Here is a 9,343-nt window from a genome sequence, read left to right as displayed (position 1 = left end):
CTCCCAAGTGCTGGGATTAAAGGCATGCGCCACCGCCACCCGGCTCTTTTTCTTTTTTCTGAGACTGGGATGTGTGGACTCAGTGAAGAAGCTACTGGATGAAGATAGGATATTTTTCCTGCCAAAGTGTCTAGGGGTAGGATGGGGACAGAGAGGGAAGAGAAGAAGAAAAAAGGAGAGAAAGAGAGAAAGGGACAGGCAGAAGGGAGGGAGAATAGGACAAAAAATAGCAAAGCAAATAGGAGGAGAAGTTGTCAGAGGAACCAGGGACAATTAATTGTCTTGAACTGTTCGTTAGAAGCCGGAGAAGCCCTGGCTGGTTTTAGTTAGTTTGTTTTTCCAGACAGGGTTTCTCTGTTTAGTCTTTGCTGTCCCTGATCTTGCTTTATAGACCAGGCTGTCCTTGAACTCACAGAGCTCCTCCTGCCTCTGCCCTGATTGCTGGGATTAAAGGGTATGCCACCACTGCTGGGTTAGGGCTGCTCCTCCTGTAGAATCAGACGCTCCCTGCCTGGTCTATTTCTTACTCTCCATTTTGAAAAGCAACATTTACAGGAGCTTGTTTTCCTGCCTTTGAAGCCAAATCCTAGTGTCATTCTGGAAACGATTTCAATTTTCGGAGTGCTTGGCCCTCACCTCTCTGTCTATGAAAACTTCTGGAACTCTTCCTGAGGAACCTAGCTCCAGATAGTGTTTATGAATTTTTGAGATTCTTGCTCAAAAGTAATTTGTCTTCACTGGTTTTACTTTCTTATTTCTAGTTATTCATCTTAGCTCTTCAAGATTACCTGTGTCTGGACCCTGTACTGCTCTTAAAATGTCACATGATTGTTATGAATACCCAGAAGTGTGTGTGTGTGTGTGTGTGTGTGTGTGTGTGTGTGTGTGTGTGCATTAGGAGCTTGATAAAACTTATCTGTATACCTTGCTTCCAGGAATGGGTCTTCAGCACGGAGTTAGAACTACTTTCCATTATTAGCTTGCACTCCTCATTGGTGACTTCAGCCTCTCAGTCATGCACTAGCCTATATTGTCAAGAAAATGGATGCTTTTAAGATTCCAAATTGTTGCCAAGGTCTTGACTTTCTCTCTTGTAATTGATTCTTGTATCTTTACTATACCATCTGCAGCAGTCATTAGACTCAGTTCAGTCCTGAATGTCCCTAGTGTGAAGAAGCAGTGACAGACAGTAGATGTGATCAGGTTAAATGGAAGTGTATTGGAGGGAGCCAACTGAGTCCCTGGGGATTAAGCTAGTTTCCTGGAAATGGTAACCTGAAGGATGGATAAAAGTTCAAAAAATGAACTGGGCAGTATATGCCTTTAATCCCGATGCTCAGGAGGCAGAGACAGGTGGACCTTTGTGAGTGTACGGCTAGCCTGGTCTACAGAATGAGTTCCAGGACAGCCAGGGCTACACGATGAAACCCTGTCTTCAAAAACAAAACAAAACAAAACACCAACCAACTAACCAACCAACCAAACAAACAAACAAACAGAAAAAGAATTCAAAATGAAGATCTTGTTCTTGGAAGCTATAAGAAAGCAGAATATGTGTGGGAAGGGCTGGAGAGATGGTTCAGAGGTTAAGAGCATTGCCTGCTTTTCCAAAGGTCCTGAGTTCAATTCCCAGCAACCACATGGTGGCTCACAACCATCTGTAATGGGGTCTGGTGCCCTCTTCTGGCCAGCAGACATACACACAGACAGAATACTGTATACATAATAAATAAATAAAATATTAAAAAAAAGAATATGTGTGGGAAGAAGGTTCAGTTGTGTTGTACCAGGAATCAATCTGAGAAGGAACAAGGAGAGAGAAACAGGGAGCAGAGGGAGAGGGGGAGGGAGGGTGGCAGGGAGGGAGGGAGGGAGGGAGGGAGGGAGAGAGAGAACTACTGCTTAGCAGGTGGAGGGAAGAAGTGGGAGAGTACAGAGGGAGGGAGCAGAGCAGACAGAAAGTAGACAGCAAGCACCTGCAAATGTCCAGCTAGAACAACGCAGAGGCTTGAGTTGGAAATCAAAGATGGCTAGAGCAGACACCTGCTCTAATTCTTCAGGAAGGAGACCTTAGACGGTGTCATCACGCATGTCCACTTCTGCTCTTCCAACCTCAAAAGCTAACCGCTTTTTTCAATGAGTTAAAGCATTAGTGGAGACCTTGGTTCTTAACAGGACACTTTCAAAACCACCTTGGTATGATGGCTGCCAGGAATAGGCCAGTTTCTGCTACTAGACCTCTCTTTGCCTGCATCTGTAGCTTAGTCACCCTGGAGTGGCCTGGACTTCCTTGTATGGTCAGACAAGGAGAACTAGAGGGTGGTGTTGGATAGCCTGCCCCTGGGCCTCCGGCAGTATCTGTCTGGGTTGCTTTGGACAGATTCCAAAGAGCAGACAGGCTGGAGAGGAAGGGAGAAGAGCTCTTAAAATAACCCAGGCTGCTTTCCCTTCCTTACAAAAATGAACTACAGCTGGAAGCTCCATGCGGCCTTGGAGGAGTTAGTGCTGGCTGGAAGCACACCCTAGTTAGTGGGCTGTGCACACACTGTTTCACAGCAAAGAGTAATGTTTTTGCTTAAGTAAAAAAAAAAAAATGAAGTAGAAAACCATGTATCTGAATATAGCACAGTTAGCAATTACTGTCAGATGAAGCATTTTACTTATGTGTGCATCAAATCAAATTTATTTCTATGTGTGATTATTATGTATTATTATTATCATTATTATCATCATCATCATCCACATCATCATCATCATCATTATTGAAATTCTGCGGATTGAACCCAGGGCCTCACTCATGTTAGTGATTCATGTATATGTTTGTTCTTCAGGAGTCGATCACCTTTTTTTTTTTTGAGACTGTCTCTCACTGGCTCACAGCTTGCTAACTGAGTGAGGCTCCTGGCCAACCAGCCTCAAGGAGTCACCTGTCCCTGCCTGTCTAGCCCTGAGATTATGAGTGCCTGGCTTTTTTCTTTTTTCTGTGTAGCATTTTGTTTTCCTGTATAGGAAGGACCATGATATAAAGTGGGGAGGGAAAAAGACAAGACAATTTTTTTTCTCCATTTTATGAGACAGGGTTTCTCTGTGTAGCCCTGGCTATCCTAGAACTCTCTCTCTCTCTCTCTCTCTCTCTCTCTCTCTCTCTCTCTCTCTCTCTCTCTCTCTCTCTCTCTCTGTGTGTGTGTGTGTGTCTGTAGCAGGCTGGCCTTGAACTCAGAGGTTTGCCTGCCTCTGCAGGCCTGCTGGGATTAAAGGTGTGTGTTACCATGCCCAACTACATACCCTAGTGTAGAAAAATAGGAGGGCAAGAGTTTAAACTCAGAAGGAGGGTTGAGATGTTATTTAGGGCGAAAAACATTCTCTGAAAGTTGGGAGGAGCTTACACAGCTTTGGAAGAAGGCAGAGCCACCTTCTCAGAGACGTTCTGTCCTCCCAGGTGACAGGAGGATGCAAAGTTGCCACTCAGACACCCACCCCACCTCTCCTTCCTCATGGAGATCAGAGCATCACAGGGCTTGGCAAGCAGACTCCCTTCTGTGAGTTAAAAGTCAGCATTTCCAGCTGCTGCTGTGCTCCAGGCTCCTCTGACTCTGTGTTGTTGTGTACCTCTGGGGAGAAAGGCTCCTGGGACAGACACATACCTCATCCAGTCATCCCCCTGAAGCAGTTCAATCAGATAAAGATCTACCTAATTGGACAGTCCTAGAGTTTCCAGAGTAGAGGGGTTTCCAGGAAAAAGTCTCTGCAGATGTTATCTTCCATGCAAGATAGTTACCCACAACCATGCTGATTAAAACCAAAGCACCAGCCTGCTGCCTTCTTAGGCTTTAAAGCCATCTTTTAGAAAAGAATAATAATAATGATTCTTCGGGAATTTCACATCCTGCACACCAATCCCTCTCATTCCCCAGTCCTTCCATGTTTGCCCTCCATCCTTGTAGCCTCCCTCATAAAAGAAAGAAAAATCACTTCACTCCTCCGTCTTTCGCATCTCTCCATCAGTTATTCGTTCCCACTAGTGGAAAGCAGCATTTCTCAACTATTTTTGTTTGTTGTTTCTTGAGACAGAAGAGTTCCTCTGTGGAACAGTCCTCGCTGTCTTGGAACTCACTCTGTAGACCAGGCTGGCCTCTACCTCCCAAGGGCTGGGATTAAAGGCTCATGCCACCACTGCCCAGATAAAAGCCATCTTATAGCAAAGTCTTTTCTGTTTATGATTAAACCTGTTTAGATTTGGCTATGCCCACCTGTAGCCTTCACTCCAAATGATTCTGTACTGTTCCAGGAATGGCAATCATGTCTTTGTTTCAAAAGGTGATACGACCACCTACAACTAACTACCTTGTTATGACTATCTGCTGTGACCACCTTGTTCTGACCACCTATTGTGTCCTGCTCCTGTAACCCTACCTATTTCTCCCCACCCCCTCCATTTGGGTCCCATCTACCTCTGAACTCTATAAAACCTATACCTTCTTCACAGCCAATGCTGAACTCTCCAATTCTACCTTAGGGGGAGGTAGCCTGTATACACAAATAAAAAAGTTTATCTTTAAAAAAAAAAAAAACCAGGGAAAGCTGGAGACTTGGCTCTCATATCTCAGAGGTTAAGAGCACTGGTTTCTCTTCCAGAAGTCCTAAATTCAATCCCCAGCAAACACGTGGTGGCTCACAACCATCTATAATGAGATTTGGTGTCCTCTTCTGGCCTTCAGGCATTCATACAGGCAAAACACTGTGTACATAATAAATAGGTCTTTAAAAAAACTTTGCTTTAGTTAATTGCTAATTTGGGTATGATGATTTGGGTCAGTGGCCTTTCTCTTCCTGCCTTTGGAATTAACAAGACAAAGCAACAAGTCTCTCCCAACATCACAGGATACCCTCTCTTGGATGTACAAACTAAGTCTAAGACTTGCTGTGTTTTGGAGGACTCCTTGAGTACCTAAGTGTCTAATGTCTACATCTATCTGATGACTTGTCTGTTGAAGGCCCAGTTCTCCTCTGATTAAAACTACAGTTCTCAGGGCAGCAGCTCCTGCCAACCTATTCCAACCATCACTGGAATGAGGAGAGGGGAAGCCCTCCTGTACCACCACTGGGATAGCCAGAAGGGGAATAAGAAGTGGACCCCTTCTAGTTCTGAATAAAAATACAGTTAAGGAAATATATGTACAGTTACACACAACACTGGTGGTATAGGCAAAACAAGTTTCTGTAGGAGTGAAATAAACTTCTGAGTTGAGAGAAACCATGAGATTAATGTTACAAGAGCCAGAAAACGGTAATTAGCAAGGCGCTAATTTGCAGTGACACGCCAGGAGGCATTTCTAGCCACTATCTCCAAAGGTAATAGTGGTTCTGGGACTGGACAAGCAGACAGGTAGGAGGATGTAGCTGCTGGAAGTTCTGCTGCTAACCCCATGTATTAAGGACACCTGCCTTTTTTTTACCAGGTCCAGCAGTCTTGAGTCAGCTCAAGCCAGGTGTAATTTGGGAGGAGGTGCACTCCCTGAGGCATAATAAAATAGGTCTGGTGAGGCAGGGACCTCCTTGGGAGGGGAGTCAATTAACACAGCCCTAGGGGTTGGTAAATATCTTCCAGCAGCCTTGGGGAGCTTTGGGTTCCCATTTACCAGGACAAGGAGGAGGATGAGCAAAGACAATCAAAGGTTTATCCAACTGGGCTAAATGGCTAATAAGGCAGAGGGGGTCAATTCAGTCTGTTTTGGATGATAAATAGACCCCCCTGCCTCCTCCCCACATCACATCTAGTTAAATAAAGTATTATTCCCCATGTGGATCCAACAACCCAAGCAAAATGTAGGGGGCTGCTTACTTGTAGGTGCACAGGATTACTAGTCACAGGGGTAGGGTTGGAGCAATCTCTTGTAGTTCCCTTCAATATAGACGGAAAGATGGTGTTGTTTGGGCCCCCTGAATAGTTGGCAATGTTTACACATATATCCATTTGGTACAGAAGTATTTCTCCTCTTTGGTTACAGTGTGACATTTTATCTGGGACCTTTTTTTTTTTAAATCATCTTCCTGGTTACTGGAACATATATAAAAGCTGGTTTCGTTAATGCTCCTATAGTCCTGTAGGATGAAGGCATTTCCCACAAACCTGCCAGAAATTAGCTTCCATTTGTGATGATAAGAAGGTTTAAGTTTCATGAGATCAATTTTAGCCTGGGCTTATTTTGTCCTTTGGTTCAGTTAGTCTCTGTGGGAAGGAGGTGAAAGTAAGGGAGTAAGCAGATAGTCTAGCCATATTAAGTGAGGATATCTAACCAGACAAGAGTTCTATTTGCTACAGAGTCTTAGTCTGAGTGGATCTCATGCAGATGAGATGGTCCATTTCCTACCTTGGTCTGGAAAAGTCTTGACTTGGGAATGATGGATCCAGTTGGGAATCCTGTCATTGTCAGGACGACAGTGGTAGGTCCTTTCTAGGCAGGTATCCCTCTTTTTGAAACTTCTTGATGTGCTCTTGGCCCCCAGGGCAGATTGAATGAAGAGACACCAAGGAGGGAACTAGATGAGTGTCTTTAACTATAGAATGGACTGCATTCTGGACCTATTGGAGAGACTGAGGTAGAAACTAGAAAACTAGGGTTTCTATTGCTGTGAAGAGATGCCATGACCACAGCAACTCTAATAAAGGAAAAACATTTATTTGGGGTGTTTTACATTTTCAGAGGTTCAGTCCATTATCATCATGGTGTGAATGGTGGCATGTAGGAAGACATAGTGCTGAAGAAGTAGCTGAGAGTTTCATATTTTTGACTTGAAGGCAACAGGAAGTAGTCTGAGACACTGGGTATAGCTTGAGCATAGGAGACCTCAAAGCCTGCCTCCCTGTGACACACTTCCTCCAACAAGGCCTTACATACGCCAACAAAGCCATACCTCCTAATAGTTCCACTCCCTACTAGCTTATGGGGCCAATTACATTCAAACCATCTCACTGGGGATACTTAAAGAGACTGTTATAAGTAATCCCAATAATAGTGTCTCTCAAATGGGGCAATTAGATAGATGAATTTATAAACATAATTTCATAGGGGTAAATCCTATTTTGTAAGGGCCAATTTTCAACAGTTTCCAAAATAAATTTCGAGGGTGATTTAATAGCTCGATCTGTCCAGAGTAGTTGCAGTGGAGTTAACATTTAAGGCCTGACTGACCATTTGAGCTATGAACAACATAAAGGCAGGTCTAATATCTCATCCATCTTGAAGGGGCAACCCAAACCTAGGGACAATTTCATGTAGAAGAATCTTGACTCTTCAGGTAGCAAAGGCTTCTATCCACCCCAAGAAGGAGTCTTAGGGTTTCTATTGGTGTGGCAAAACACCATGACCAAAAAGCAAGTTGGGGAGAAAAGGATTTTTTTTTAAACTTTCTCTTCCATATTGTTGTTCATCAATTAAGGAAGTCAGGACAGGAACTCAAACAAAACAGGATTCTTGACACAGAAACTGATGCAGAGATCATGAAGAAGTGCTGCTTAATGGTTTGCTCAACCTGCTTTCTTTCTTTCTTTCTTTCTTTCTTTCTTTCTTTCTTTCTTTCTTTCTTTCTATTTTATTTTTTTAAAGAAAACAATCTATCTTTTTCCATTTTACATACCAATCCCAGTTCCCACTCCCTCCACTCCTCCCCTTCTCTCCACCTCCCCATCCACTCCTCAGAGAGGGTAAGGCACACTTCTTTGGGGAATGTCCAAGGCTCTCCCTACTATATCTAGGCTGATCAAGATATCCATCCAAAGAGAATGGGTTCCCAAAAAGCAAGTACTAGCAGTAGGGATAAATCCTGGTGTTCCTGCCAATGGCTTCGCAGTCTGCCTCAGCCATACAGCTGTCACCCACATTCAAAGGGTCTAGTTTGGTCCCATGGTGGTTTCTCCCTTTCTGGCTGGATTTGGTGAGCTCTCATTAGCTCAGGTAAACTGCTTCAGTGGGTGTCCCCGTCATGGTTTTGACATCTTTGCTCATATTCTGAGTCTTCCAGTTCTTAAACTGGACTTGGGAGTTCAACCCAGTGCTCCACTGTGGGTCTCTGCTTCTGTTTCCATCAGTTGCTGGATGAAAGTTCTATGGCGACATTTAAGATAGTCATCAATCTGACTACAGGGCAAGGCCAGTTTGGGTACCCTCTCCTCTATTGTTTTGGATCTTACCTGGGGTCATCCTTGTGGATTCCTGGGAATTTCTCTAGCGTCAGTCATGCTTTCTGATAGCACCCAGGACCACCAGTTCAGGGATGGCACCATTCACCTTGGGCTGGGCCCTCCCCCATTGATCATTAACTGAGAAAATGCCTTACAGTTGGATCTCAAGGAAGCATTTCATCAAGTGAGGCTGCTTCCTCTCTGATGACTCTAGCTTGTGTCAAGTTCATACAAAAAGCCAGAATGTTCAGAAGGTATCTACAAACATGAACATATTCTTATACCCAGTGTAGGGATGCTCAATTTGTGTGAAATCGACTTTCTATTTGTCACCAGAGGCTAGTGACCCTTATGTGACCAGTGGGGACTTCTTTTGCCCCTCGCCTTGGATTGACCTGTGTGCAGGAGAGACACTGAGAGGCTGCCTGGGTTGCCAGCGTTCAGAGATGTAAAATATGATATCTGGAAGATAACTCAGTCAGCCTGGTAGTGCCCACTGGGAACAGTTGATGCACCAAAAGGCATTCAAGGGCCACAGAGAGGATAATTTTTGAGTCTGGTCAGATCCACTATCCAGCTGGATCCTGTTTTACATCCTTGGAGCTTGCCTTGTCTTCTTCCTGGTAGTAGGTGGTTTTGAGAGGGAGCTGCAGATCAGGAAAAGCAATGGGCAAGCCAGAGAGCAGCTCCACAGGCATTGCTGTTACATGTCAGGCTGGCTGCCTGATCTGCCCTCCAATTTCCTTGGGCTTCAAGTGTGTTGGTTGTTTGGTAACCATTGCATCTCCGGTCATCTTCTTAGTGAGCCAGACAACTTCAAGAAGAACAAGAATTTCTTTTTTTTTTTTTTTTTTTTCTTAAGCAGTCACTAGGTCTCTCTCCTTATAAATCATGGTCTGGACATGAAGGGCAGCCAAAACATACCTGTTTCTTCTGTATAAATGTTCACTCATTTGTTCTTTTGCCAGTGTAGGACTTGAGTGAGAGCCATCAGCTCTGCCTGTGGAGAACGAAAAATGTGAGCCTATTCCATCTTGTCTGAAGGTTGGGGAGTTTAGTCTATTTTGCTTTCTCAAATATATTAACAGTAAGTGTGGCTACAGACCCTGACCTAGGGTGTGGTTACTTGGTGTTTTGAACATTAAGATGGCCCAAAGAGGT

The sequence above is a fragment of the Alexandromys fortis genome, unplaced genomic scaffold, assembly GCF_014885135.2.
Source record: "Alexandromys fortis isolate MF-2015 unplaced genomic scaffold, M_Fortis_MF-2015_v1.1 scaffold_5, whole genome shotgun sequence".
Taxonomy (NCBI): domain Eukaryota; kingdom Metazoa; phylum Chordata; class Mammalia; order Rodentia; family Cricetidae; genus Alexandromys; species Alexandromys fortis.
This window is presented reverse-complemented; position numbering follows the sequence as displayed.